General features: G+C 40.2%; 1 long non-coding RNA gene and 1 pseudogene across 2 annotated transcripts; both read right to left on the bottom strand.

The window, feature by feature from the left end:
- Positions 1-879: 879 nt before the first annotated feature.
- Positions 880-3,295, bottom strand: LOC119917809 (annotated as a pseudogene).
- Positions 3,296-13,573: 10,278 nt separating this feature from the next.
- On the bottom strand, positions 13,574-13,952 carry LOC119917807. 2 transcript variants are annotated; one of them, XR_005447336.1, is made up of 2 exons: positions 13,814-13,952; positions 13,574-13,703 (listed from the first exon to the last, which is right to left on the bottom strand). It is a non-coding gene; the product is annotated as an uncharacterized LOC119917807 (long non-coding RNA). The 2 variants fall into 2 exon arrangements; XR_005447337.1 differs by having other exon boundaries at positions 13,820-13,950.
- Positions 13,953-14,255: the final 303 nt, after the last annotated feature.

Genomic DNA, 14,255 nt, shown 5'->3' with positions numbered 1-14,255 from the left:
CCCGCTGTCTGCACACCACCTGAGCATCAACCAGGCCCCAGTCATCGTCACACACCGTCCCCCACTGTCCTCGGAGGAAGATCTCCACTCTACCGGACAGGAGCTGTTTCCTCCATCGGCCAGGCGGACCTGCCCCTCACTCCTGTGCTGTTGTCTGCGGGTGTTGTGGTGTTAGCTACTCACCTGAGCAGTGGTGTTCTGAGGTCTTGGAGTCGGTGTGGTTGGTGAAACTGTGCTGTTGGATCCTGGTTGAACTGAAAGAAAAGTCTCTGTGAACTCACAAGACAACTATAGCCTGCATGCCAGCTGCAGTCATGAGGAAAGCCCTTTCTTTATTATTGATGGAACTGATTATGTTATTGTTGGGTACAAAATCCATTTATGGATCAACGTATCTTTTTCTTTTAAGAAGAAAGGAAAATAGATGGTAAATACTAAATACCAATGATGAGAACCTCCGTAAACCTCAGTTTGTAATTTGAACTGTATTATGTCAAAACATTTCAAAATATAAAAGGAAACCTACCTTCACACACGACACCAGCATCCTCATGGTGACCGCAATTGTGAGATCCAAACCCCACGGTGCCTGCACTGGTGAGCTTTGATTCGCTGCCTGTGCACGTGACATCAGCCAGCCAGATGGGCCCTCTGCCCTGTCCAAACGTGCCCTTGTGGTGCTGACACGGCCCTGCCGCAGCCCGCTGTCTGCACACCACCTGAGCATCAACCAGGCCCCAGTCATCGTCACACACCGTCCCCCACTGTCCTCGGAGGAAGATCTCCACTCTACCGGAACAGGAGCTGTTCCTCCATCGGCCAGGCGGACCTGCCCCTCAACTCCTGTGCTGTTTTCTGCGGGTGTTGTGGTGTTAGCTATCACCTGAGCAGTGTGGTGTTCTGAGGTCTTGGAGTCGGTGTGTTGGTGAAACTGCTGATGTGTTCACCTCTGTTAACAATAGACAACAGTGAGACACTCGTGCTAAGCCAGTGAGATTTTTTTGGTCCGTAAATTATTCATTCACTTTAAGAAAAAAGACATTAGTTTTCTCACTACTTTCTTAAAATATAAATGAATGCTTTAGATGAGAACATTGCATTTGTTGTTACAGTGTAAAGATGTTTAAATGGAATAATACCTGCACAGTATGCAAGTGAGCAAGTGGAAGGCTTACAAGTTTATAGACGTAGTAGTTTCCATATCAGAGCTTGACATGGATGGTGGTGTGTCGCAAAAGTGCAGCAGCTTGCCAGGAATTACACACAGTACGATTTACTATTTCATCAGACTGTGTGGGATGAGGCTCTGTTATCCACATAGTAGCATGGGTTCCACACCTGTTTTCAGGTATACACCTCTCTGGAATATGAGCACTGGTTTGCCACAGTAACAGCGATACCCCAGCCTGCAGTAACACAGTGAATGACTGTATTTGATGTGTTTATTCGTTGAACGCCAGTCGTCATTCAGTACAGTGTAGTGCTCACAGGGGTCAGCACAACGGAGAACCCCATTTTAACTGATGCAGTCCTGCCTGAGGAACAAACTGTGTTTCCACAGTTGAACTGGACATATTGAGAGGAGGCTCGATCTTGAGCTGGAGGAAGACTCCAAACATTGGAAAGAGCCTGGGGTGTTTTGGCAAACCTGGGGTGGCATGCATGGTGAGTCTGGAAGGGAACACTCGTCAGTGTCCACACAGCCACTGTCTGGTGACCAGTGATAACCTTGGCTACAGCAAGAAGAGTCACTGCACTGCATTTTGCATTGTAAAGGAGAGACCATCGCCTACAAAGCCATCTTTACAGACACAAAGAGCGTCGGGCTGGTGAGAGAGTCTCCTCTTTCTCGTGACCTCCAGGCAGGTGGCTTCATCATGACATGAATCACAGCTGGAACAAGCGTCCCTGTCATAACTTGTGCATGATGTAATAATTTGAAGTAGCTTTTCCAGGTAAAACGGTGAACTACAGTGAAATTACATGCAATTGGCGTAATGAACAAAACTAATTCAGGATCATTTATGTTTAGTTATCCTGTGAGTACAATTACACAGAAAACATCTGTTCAAATCTCACTGTAGAGTTATACCAGAGGTGCAATTCCATCAAAGTTTACCACTGTTTATTTTATTTTCAAGGACGTCACCACTGAATGCAAGATTTTACGTGGTCTCTTAATACTGTGTCATGGTTGATTATTATTACAAAGGCAGTTCAGGTAGAAAGGACTTTGTGTTATGGTTTTGGGTTTGACTTTAGCTATGTCCTGGTTTATTTTATGAGAGTCCTCCTTCATGTGTCTTGGATTACTTTACTTTACCTCCTGTGATTGTGTGTTTTTCAGGACAGTTTTGATTGTCTGCCCACCCTGATCCTAATCTGGAGCAGTGTTGGGAAGGTTACATTAATTTATCATAGTAATGTAAGGACTATGGCAGGAAATTGCAAATACATTGTGCACATGAAAAACAGCAGAGCAACAAAATGAATATTATTCAATATAGCCGAGCTTTTTACAGATAATGTTCAGATGTAACCCCCAATGTAATCATGAACATTTCATTAGTAACTGTAATTTAGTTATACATTTTTCAGTAAATGTAGCGGATTACAGTTAAATTTATTTTGTAATTAAATTATTTAACAATATTACATGTAAATAGTTACTCCACAACATCGTCTGGAGTTGTTTCAAATCCACATGTTCCATGTTACCCTGTTTGAAAAACTGTTTAACATTTTATGTTAAATTTTTGTCTGGACCAGGAAGTTTTCTAATGAATATCTGAAAATTATAAATCATTTAATATCATAGAAAAGCAAGGGTGAAATTAGTACCAGACAGCTAATTTGGAGGTGCATTTATAAAAAGCCATCTTAACTTTTATTATTGAAGTTAATGTAAGAAAATATGGCTTCACTAAATCACTGGAATAGAAATACTGACAGTGCCAAATAAAATGTTTTATCCTAATCAACTTAAAGAGAAATTTGGGGAAATTTAAGTTCTTTTATGAACTATGTAATTCATTCCAATGTTGTTGGTGCCTGAATTTATAATTTGTGTGTGGAGAAAGAAAGGCAGAGTACTATTTTAATTAAAGACTTTTAATTGAAGTGCATCCATGCATGACACAGAAGGAGCAAAGGAGCACCACAAAAATCTATTTAATGTGTTTTTTTTTTAAGTACAATTACACCCAAGATGACAAGATGTTACATGACCTACCTGAAGTGCTTCCTGTTAAAATCTGCAAAATTAGGACAATAACAAACCCCCAGGCACCCCCATTATGGACCACATCCACGACACCAACTTGCTGAAAAAACAAAAAGAAGTCTTAAAATCACATTTTCAAAGATGCTGCCATATTCATTACTTTGCCAGACATTGTTCTTACCTTTGAAAGACTGTGGGAACCCAGGAGTTAGTGACAGTGAATATCTCCCAGTGAGTGACAGTGTGAATTTATAGGCCCCTATGTGTGCTCAAAAGACCAATGGGGTCACCGACAGCACCGATACATGTAGTATGACATCAAATGAGTTACTTATTAATCAAATAACGTAAAATGATCAATTCAGACTTAACTGGCACACAAACAAAGGCCTGAGTCACTAATTTTATGGTACCACAATCTATCTCAGGTCAGTGTTGAAACAAGGAGACTCTAGGTTTGTACATTCCAATATTAATACCATTTATACCACACTTCGTCAACATTGACTGAAAGCCGAGAGCACACTGAGTACTCTCGAAACTCCATGAAAATTGTTTCACCAATTCAAGGCCACGTACTTGCTGTTTCCAATGTCAAATAGACTGTGCCTTTCTAGTCCTCCGACCAGTCAAAACAAAACATGTCGCATTCACCCGTTCACACACATTCATACACTGATGACACAGCCTTCAGGAGCAATTTTGGGTCCAGTATCTCTAGACAAAGATATTTCAACATACAGACTTGAGGAGCCGGGATCAAACACCTACCGATAAGTGGGCGACACGCTTCCTCCTGTGCCACAGCCTCAACTGTACCTGACAGTTTATATTTACATCTCACTCAGTTTGACTGAGCAAATGCCATCCATTTCAGTAAATTGTAAGAGACCATGAATTAGGATTATTTTGTCAATATCTTAAAAGTCTAAGGAAGAAGGAAGGACACGCAGTTAGAAATACATTTTAAAAGATGTCAACCGTTTGATGAACCCCTTGATGTCAGTGGCATCAGGTAATCTCAACGCTTCTCTCATCATGCATCAGTATGGCATGTGCATGTTGGACCCCATCTTATATCTCTGCATTATATCTGCCTTTGAAAAGGTTTGTTTTTATGAAATTAGGAGCATCTCACTTGTACAGCTGGGAACAGTGTGTGAATGGGTGAATGTTGTAGCGTAAAACGATTTGTTGTTGCGAAGACTTGAAAGGATACAGACCATTTAGCAACTTGATTCATTGTGTAATTATTATGGTAATAAGTCACTTATTATGTTTATTTTTGGAATCACTGCAGCCCTTCTTGCAATCATATTTCAAAACTCACTTCTCTTCAGTGTTTTATTATTCTGACGTAAATGGTAATTTGTTCCATTTTAGACGGGCTAAAAGATTTTTACAACCACTTTATGCAAGTACCAGTGTGCAATAGTGTGCCCTTCATACAGTATTACAATAGTGCTACGTACAAAGCAATTGTTGGAAAGTTGGGCATCATTTCAAAGGAAAGCCATACACAAACACAGCAATCAGTCACAGGCACTGCTAAGAAAGCACATGTTTGTGTGGATATTAGCTCAGACACCTTCAATGGTAAGATGTCAAATAATCAACACTAAAAGTAAAGAACACAATACATCACAGCACATGTGACAGATTAACATAAATGTTATAGAACATTCTCAAGTGTCTTAATTGATGTGACAAGGAAAAGTAAGACAGGTCTAGCTTGGAGTCATTAGCTGACCCCACAAGTGTTCACTGACCTTCCAGCTGTAGTTCTTTCTCACATGTAACTGTCCTTGTTAGGGAGACAACAGTTAGACTGATAAGGTAGAGACAGTAGCTCAGGCGTCAGGCTGGCAAAATCAGTGTTCTCTGGGAATCTGACAAGGTTGAGTCTTACAAATGTTTAACAAAACTTACTGGCTCCACAGATTAGCGTACAACTCATGGATAGAATTTGATTCCAATTTGACGAAGCATCGGAGTCTAAACATCAGATAGATTTGTTGTTCTAGGTAAAGGCCAGCTAAAGGAACTAAGAGGAAAACCTACAGGAACTAGGGGGAAGACAGAAACATAAAGTGACCAAATGCTCTGTTGTTATCGTTCAGATTTGGTGTTGACATTTAACGTGTTCAAATGTTGAATGCTGGCACTGTATCTCCTTGGCTGGGCTCATAAACCAAACTATGTTAAAGAGGTGGTATAATGCTGTATGTTGTTCATCAAATGTTGTATGTTGTTCATCAAATGTAAGTCACTTTGGATAAAAGTGTCTGTTAAATGAGTAATGTAATGCTTTTTGCCTTTTTCCCTCTCCTTTATTGAGTTTGCAAAGTGAAAAACCCCAAAGTCCACCCCAAAGGGAGTTCCCATCTCCCACAGAAAACACTGCTCTGAACTGCCAGAAACAGCTCATTTGTAGTCCAGCCGCTTCCCTTTCATGACGACATAATTGCTAAAGTTCGAAACAGCTGATGGATTACAATTTCAGGATAATGGATGGAGAAATTCATTCATTCTTTTGTCCATGTGACCCCACCTTGGGACTTTTACTCTTCTGTTGTTGTTAATTTAATGTCAATATGATGTGGATTGTATAGAAAATCAAATGATTTATATGATGTGGTGGGAAAAGGATGTTTAAATAAACAGCTCAGGCAAACACTTGTCTTTCAGTGAATTTTATTCAAGTCTTCTGCAGAAGGAACTCACAGGGACACATACGCATCAGAGAGTATCATCCAAGTGAGCTGCAGTGTAACAGCTCATGCAGCTTTTATCTTAGTCTCAGGGTCGGAGAACTATCTCATCAAGGTGTCTTTGAGCGTTCCCGAGGGGACACTCAATCTGGATCTATAGAAAGACGCCCATGTCCAAGGTACATGTGGTGAACCACTGAGTCCTGACCCCACTGGACATATGTTAAAGCATCACACACATTTACCTTCCATTGACCCCTGGAGGCCCCTAGTGAGATTAGTTACATGGCAGTGTTTTAAAGATGGTTCTCATGAAATTCCCATTACAATCCTTAATGGTTTGAAAAAAAAGTTTACTGTGCCTATGAAAATTGTTTACCCCCCTCGGAAGTGATCATGTTTTATTGTTTTACTGCAATGAGTCAAAGACTTTACGTCAGTGTTTCGATGCAGATCAACGGGATCTCAAAGTAATGTAATTTCATTAGAAATGTAATTCTTAAAAGTCTAAGGAAGAAGGAAGGACATGCAGTTAGAAATACATTTTAAGAGATGTCAACCGTTTGATGAACCCCTTGATGTCAGAGGCATCAGGTAAATCTCAACGCTTCTCTCATCATGCATCAGTATGGCATGTGCATGTTGGACCCCATCTTATATCTCTGCATTATATATCTGCCTTTGAAAAGGTTTGTTTTTATGAAATTGAACAGTGTGTGAATGGGTGAACGTGTTGTAGCGTAAAGCGATTTGTTGTTGCAAAGACTTGAAAGGATACAGACCATTTAGCAATTTGATTCATGTGTAATATTATGGTAATAAGTCACTTATTATGTTTATTTTTGGAATCACTGCAGCCCTTCTTGCAATCATATTTCAAAACTCACTTCCTCTTCAGTGTTTTATTATTTTGACGTAAATGGTACTTAGCCCATTTTAAGATGGGCTAATAAGATTTTTACAACACTTTATGCAGGTAAGTACCAGTGTGCAATAGTGTGCCCTTCATACAGTATTACTAATAGTGCTACGTACAAAGCAATTCAAACAATTTGTTGGAAAGTTGGGCATCATTTCAAAGGAAAGCCATACACAAACACAGCAATCAGTCACACAGGTACTGCTAAGAAAGCGCATGTTTGTGTACTGCATTTGAGGATATTAGCTCAGACACCTTCAATGCTAAGATGTCAAATAATCAATACTAAAAGTAAAGAACACAATACATCACAGCACATGGTGACAGATTACAGTTTCTCGATTGTTTACACACATTTTCTGAAAGAATGCCTCATATTCTCAGAACTCTACACACAAATCAAAACACACACACACACACACACACACACAGGGCAAAACCCCTCAATTCTCCTGCAAAATGAAACTTTACATTCAAAACAATGTTATTTCTTCTCAAAATGGTATTATGTTTTCAAATGACACACACAAACCATCATATGAATAGACATTCATAAGAACCAGTTGAACACTGATGTGCTCAATGTAAAACACTATGATGAATGGAAAAAACTTCTTCTCCATTCATCATAATGACTTAGGCCTTTTTTTGTTCAGTGTTACACTTACTACAGACAGTACATACATAAGTGTGTTGTAAAATATTTGAGAATATTGTTTTTATACTCAGAACACACATATACATGGTAACAAATATATTTATTTGTCCCACAAAAACAATGTACACAGTGTACATCCCATTCCCAACCAACAAAGTTGCACATACACTACATACAAAAAACAGAAGAATTTACTGTACACAGTTACAGTAAAAAAATAAAAAACAAAAAACAAACTATGCTGCATCCTCTCTTCTGTTGCGGTCTGGCCACAGCACCTCATCCACATCACAAGCAATGTGGGGGAAATATCGCCTAGCATGGCGATTCCAGCCATGAAAAGCATCAGCTGCTATATCTCCACATGCATCGTCCATAGCTTGAAGAGGTATACGCGTTGGTGGATTTCGGTCATACACTTTCCATCTCCAGGCAGAAAAAAAAAATCCTCAATAGGATTGAGGAATGGAGAATATGGAGGGAGATAAACAACTGAAAAGTGTGGGTGGGCAGTGAACCAGTTACGAACCAGAGCAGCCCTGTGGAAACTTACGTTGTCCCAAATGACAACGTACCTGAGCTGCTCTGGGCCATCTACCTGATCTGGTGGAATGAGTGTGTTGTGTAGGGTGTCCAGGAATGTGATCAGATGGGCGGTGTTGTAGGGGCCAAGGGTAGCATGGTGATGGATGACGCCGTGGTGGGTAATCGCTGCACACATTGTGATGTTCCCTCCGCGCTGGCCAGGGACTTCAACAATGGCACGCTGGCCGATGACATTCCTTCCCCTCTTTTGTCTTTTTCTGAGGTTGAACCCAACCTCATCAATGAAGATGAACTGGCGCTCCACTGCAGCCACCTCTAGCTCAAGGACTCTCTGAAACACACATGACAATATCAGAAATAGACATGGAGTGGTCACTATTGTGAAGCACAATCATTATGATTACAATATTGAAATATGCATAATTTACTGTATACAGTGTTGAGTGTATGCATCAATTGTGGGACTCACTTGCACATAGGTATATCGCAATTCTTTGACTCTTTCTGAATTGCGTTCAAATGGGACCCTGTAGACCTGCTTCATCCTGAGATGATTTCTGCGCAAGACACGGTCCAGTGTTGATAAGCTTACCCTATCAATATTTTGAAATATGTCATTGTTTTCTATAATTTTTCTTTGTATTTGCTGTAATGTTATGGTTGTTTTCTAGGACCATGTTTATGATTTCAGTTTCCTGTCCAGGAGACAGAAGACATTCCCGACCACCTTGTGTTGGAAATCTTTCAGTTCTGCCAAACAAATAGTAAAATACTGTAAATACAAAGTAGGTATACATTTCCTAAATACTTGTAACATACTTTACAGTATTTTTACAGTCCTACAGAACAGTCCACAGGCAATACTGTACTACTGTACTCGTTGAGTACTGTATTGATATGCAGTACTGCAATTTGCTAGTGAGAGTAGATTTCTTACCTATTCTTATTTCGGAAAGTCCGGATGATGGATGCTACAGTGTACCTGCTCCGATTTGGCTGTACTCTTTGCCCAGCCTCCCTCATTGTTAGAGCATGGTTGACCACATGATCAACCAAAGTGGCTAGGATCTCATCAGAGATTACGGTCCTTGGCCTTCCCCGTCCTCGTCCCCCGTTTCCAATGTTGGCATCCATTGCTCCATTGAAGAGCTCACCTGTTGCCCTTTTATGCTAAAGCTCTGATTGCTAATTAGAAAAAACTGTGTGACGGGTGTTTGCCCTTGTGATGAGTCAGTGTGCATATTTGAATGGCAGTGTGTTCCTTGTGAAAACAAGATATTTTCTGCATGAAACTTGTGCCAAAAGCAGAGAATTGTGTGTAGTGTTTTGAAAAAAGTGTGTTTTAGAACTGCAATTTGAGTGTAAAGCTGGTAGGTTGTGCTTGTAGTTTAGCAGAATTGGTTCAGGGGGTTGGTGAATGAGTTACATGTTGTGGTCATTGTGTCTCAAGTACCAGAATTTGTGTGTAAACAATTGAGAAAAACTGTTACATTGGGTGTTTTGATCTTTGTCATAAATGTTATAGAACATTCTCAGGTGTCTTAATTGATGTGACAAGGAAAAGTAAGACAGGTCTAGCTTGGAGTCATTAGCTGACCCCACAAGTGTTCACTGACCTTCCAGCTGTAGTTATTTCCTCACATGTACAGTGAGGAAAATAAGTATTTGAACACCCTGCTATTTTGCAAGTTCTCCCACTTAGAAATCATGGAGGGGTCTGAAATTGTCATCGTAGGTGCATGTCCACTGTGAGAGACATAATCTAAAAAACAAAATCCAGAAATCACAATGTATGATTTTTTAACTATTTATTTGTATGATACAGCTGCAAATAAGTATTTGAACACCTGAGAAAATCAATGTTAATATTTGGTACAGTAGCCTTTGTTTGCAATTACAGAGGTCAAACGTTTCCTGTAGTTTTTCACCAGGTTTGCACACACTGCAGGAGGGATTTTGGCCCACTCCTCCACACAGATCTTCTCTAGATCAGTCAGGTTTCTGGGCTGTCGCTGAGAAACACGGAGTTTGAGCTCCCTCCAAAGATTCTCTATTGGGTTTAGGTCTGGAGACTGGCTAGGCCACGCCAGAAACTTGATGCTTCTTACAGAGCCACTCCTTGGTTATCCTGGCTGTGTGCTTCGGGTCATTGTCATGTTGGAAGACCTGGCCTCGACCCATCTTCAATGCTCTCTAACTGAGGGAAGGAGGTTGTTCCCTGAAATCTCGCAATACATGGCCCCGGTCATCCTCTGGATCATCCAAATGGTCATTGGCAAACTGAAGACGGGCCCTGACATGTGCTGGTTTAAGCAGGGGAACCTTCCGTGCCATGCGTGATTTCAAACCATGACGTCTTAGTGTATTACCAACAGTAACCTTGGAAACGGGGGTCCCAGCTCTTTTCAGGTCATTGACCAGCTCCTCCCGTGTAGTTCTGGGCTGATTTCTCACCTTTCTTAGGATCATTGAGACCCCACGAGGTGAGATCTTGCATGGACCCCCAGTCCGAGGGAGATTGACAGTCATGTTTAGCTTCTTCCATTTTCTAATGATTGCTCCAACAGAGGACCTTTTTTCACCAAGCTGCTTGGCAATTTCCCCGTAGCCCTTTCCAGCCTTGCGGAGGTGTACAATTTTGTCTCTAGTGTCTTTGGACAGCTCTTTGGTCTTGGCCATGTTAGTAGTTGGATTCTTACTGATTGTATGGGGTGGACAGGTGTCTTTATGCAGCTAACGACCTCAAACAGGTGCATCTAATTCAGGATAATAAATGGAGTGGAGGTGGACATTGTGAAGGCAGACTAACAGGTCTTTGAGAGTCAGAATTCTAGCTGATAGACAGGTGTTCAAATACTTATTTGCAGCTGTATCATACAAATAAATAGTAATAAAAAAAAATAAAAAATCATACATTGTGTTTTCTGGATTTTGTTTTTTAGATTATGTCTCTCACAGTGGACATGCACCTACGATGACAATTTCAGACCCCTCCATGATTTCTAAGTGGGAGAACTTGCAAAATAGCAGGGTGTTCAAATACTTATTTTCCTCACATGTAACTGTCCTTGTTAGGGAGACAACAGTTAGACTGATAAGGTAGAGACAGTAGCTCAGGCGTCAGGCTGGCAAAAATCAGTGTTCTCTGGGAATCTGACAAGGTTGAGTCTTACAAAATGTTTAACAAAAACTTACTGACTCCACAGATTAGCGTACAACTCATGGATAGAATTTGATTCCAATTTGACGAAGCATCGGAGTCTAAACATCAGATAGATTTGTTGTTCTAGGTAAAGGCCAGCTAAAGATGAACTAAGAGGAAAACCTACAGGAACTAGGGGGAAGACAGAAACATAAAGTGACCAAATGCTCTGTTGTTATCGTTCAGATTTGGTGTTGACATTTAACGTGTTCAAATGTTGAATGCTGGCACTGTATCTCCTTGGCTGGGCTCAATAAAACTATGTTAAAGAGGTGGTATAATGCTGTATGTTGTTCCTCAAATGTTGTATGTTGTTCATCAAATGTAAGTCACTTTGGATAAAAGTGTCTGTTAAATGAGTAAATGTAAATGCTTTTTGCCTTTTTCCCTCTCCTTTATTGAGTTTGCAAAGTGAAAAAGCCCAAAGTCCACCCCAAAGGGAGTTCCCATCTCCCACAGAAAACACTGCTCTGAACTGCCAGAAAACAGCTCATTTGTAGTCCAGCCGCTTCCCTTTCATGACGACATAATTGCTGAAGTTCGAAACAGCTGATGGATTACAATTTCAGGATAATGGATGGAGAAATTCATTCATTCTTTTGTCCATGTGACTCCAGCTTGGGACTTTTACTCTTCTGTTGTTGTTAATTTAAAGTTAATATGATGTAGGATTGTATAGAAAATCAAATGATTTATATGATGTGGTGGGAAAAGGATGTTTAAATAAACAGCTCAGGCAAACACTTGTCTTTCAGTGAATTTTATTCAAGTCTTCTGCAGAAGGAACTCACAGGGACACATACGCATCAGAGAGTATCATCCAAGTGAGCTGCAGTGTAACAGCTCATGCAGCTTTTATCTTAGTCTCAGGGTCGGAGTACTATCTCATCAAGGTGTCTTTGAGCGTTCCCGAGGGGACACTCAATCTGGATCTATAGAAAGACCCCATGTCCAAGGTACATGTGGTGAACACTTAAAAGTCCTGACCCCACTGGACATATGTTAAAGCATCACACACATTTACCTTCCATTGACCCCTGGAGGCCCCTAGTGAGATTAGTTACATGGCAGTGTTTTAAAGATGGTTCTCATGAAATTCCCATTACAATCCTTAATGGTTTGAAAAAAAAGTTTACTGTGCCTATGAAAATTGTTTACCCCCCTTGGAAGTGATCATGTTTTATTGTTTTACTGCAATGAGTCAAAGACTTTACGTCAGTGTTTCGATGCAGATCAACAGGATCTCAAAGTAATGTAATTTCATTAGAAATGTAATTCAAATACGACCTAATGTTTAAAATATTTATTTTATTCAGTAAAAACCCTTCATTTTAGGTTCATAATGTAATTCAATTCAAGTAATTTTCAAAGTCAAAACACTTTTGCCACAGCCTTGACGACATTTCTTTACAAACAAAACAATAAGAGAAATCAATCACCTTATATAAAAGAGAAAGCACCAAACTCACAGAAGCTGGAAAAATCAAATGTTTGGCACTTTTGCTTTACAAATGATGTATACAATTAGTTATTAAAATAGTTGCCAATTAATTTCTGTCAATTGACTTATTGATTAATTGTTGTATTTGTAACAAAAGTATAATTAGATATTAGATTAGAATTTATCCACAACAGGTAAACTTGCTTTTGCCTTCACAAGGTGGTCAAGCATCTATATTAATAAATAAATTATAGCAGAGGTCAAAGCATAGTACAGCACAATAAAATAAATAGGCACAGAACCAGCGGCCTAAATTAGCAACATAATTGGAGCTGAAACAATTTGTCAATTATCCCATTCTTATTCCACTGAGGGAAACTTAATCTGCAATTATTTTAATAGTCTATTAATCTTTTGAGTCGTTTTTCAAGCAAAAATGTCAAACATGTGCTTGTACCAGCTTCTCCATTGTCAGGTTTTGGCTATTTGTTCATTTTAAATCATATTTACTACATGTAAATATATAATATATTTAGGTTGTGGGCAGTTAGTTGGACAAAAAGATCAATCTGGAGATGTCACATTGGTAACCTGTGATGGTCAAATGCTGTTAATAGACAAAATGGTTAGTCAAGAAAATAATTTGCTAATTAATCTAGCCCCAAACCTGTATGCAGGGTTCAATAAAGTCAAGACATGTGAAATATTAGACCTTTTATACTGCTTCTCTAGTGGGACTTTATAGCACCTGCCTAAATTTAGTAGACTGGTTTCAGTGTAAACTGTGAATGTGTAATTAATTTCTTCCCTAATGTAATTAACTGCACATATTAACTCACCATCCTGCAGCCTCAGTGGAGGGACGAGCAGACCTACCTCAGAACAGGGAGCAGGACTTAGGGGGTCTGAAGGGATTATCACTAGAGGGGACCCCGACCAGGAGAGGGTCCTTGGAGGCATTTTGCAGACAGAAGTTTCTCAGCTCAGCAGCAGCCACGGACACCTGCAGAGCCAGACAATATTCGTGTGTGGGACGAAACATAGCAGCAAATCACATGTACGGTATCTGTAATGCTCTGTCAAACCCAGTCTCTCATTTAGCTGCATACTCACACTTACTGCCACTGTTTTGCGTAAAATTTACAAGAGCGCCACAACGTTACACGGGCGGGTGTGTCCTCCACTGTGTAACTTTTTAGTAGACACTGTCCCGTTGTTTCCTTTAGAAAACGAAGACTATGAGATGGAAAACATTGGTCACTCGATGCCCGGCCTCCTCTGTGCCAGCACGCCTTTCTATTGGGCGCTAGGCATGTCAATCAAAAAGTGGCTAGAAATCCACGCCCCCCTGCATTCGCTGGCCATTATTATGAGTTTCCTAGAGAGCAGAGCAGGAGTGGATCCTGTGACCTTCAGCTGGAGGTGAACAACCACTAACACTATGGTTACTCACCACTTTATTTAACTTACCACTTTGTTACTATTTTAAATAAGACATGTTAAATATGAGTGTACATTTTGTTGCTTGAATTTATTGCACTCACACCCACCAGAC

Source organism: Micropterus salmoides, unplaced genomic scaffold (assembly GCF_014851395.1).
Source record: "Micropterus salmoides isolate LMB-PRFRI ecotype aquatic unplaced genomic scaffold, ASM1485139v1 Ms_hic_scaffold_225, whole genome shotgun sequence".
Taxonomy (NCBI): Eukaryota; Metazoa; Chordata; class Actinopteri; order Centrarchiformes; family Centrarchidae; genus Micropterus; species Micropterus salmoides.
The sequence above is the reverse complement of the archived record's forward strand: the minus strand, read 5'-3'. Positions and strand labels throughout refer to the sequence as shown.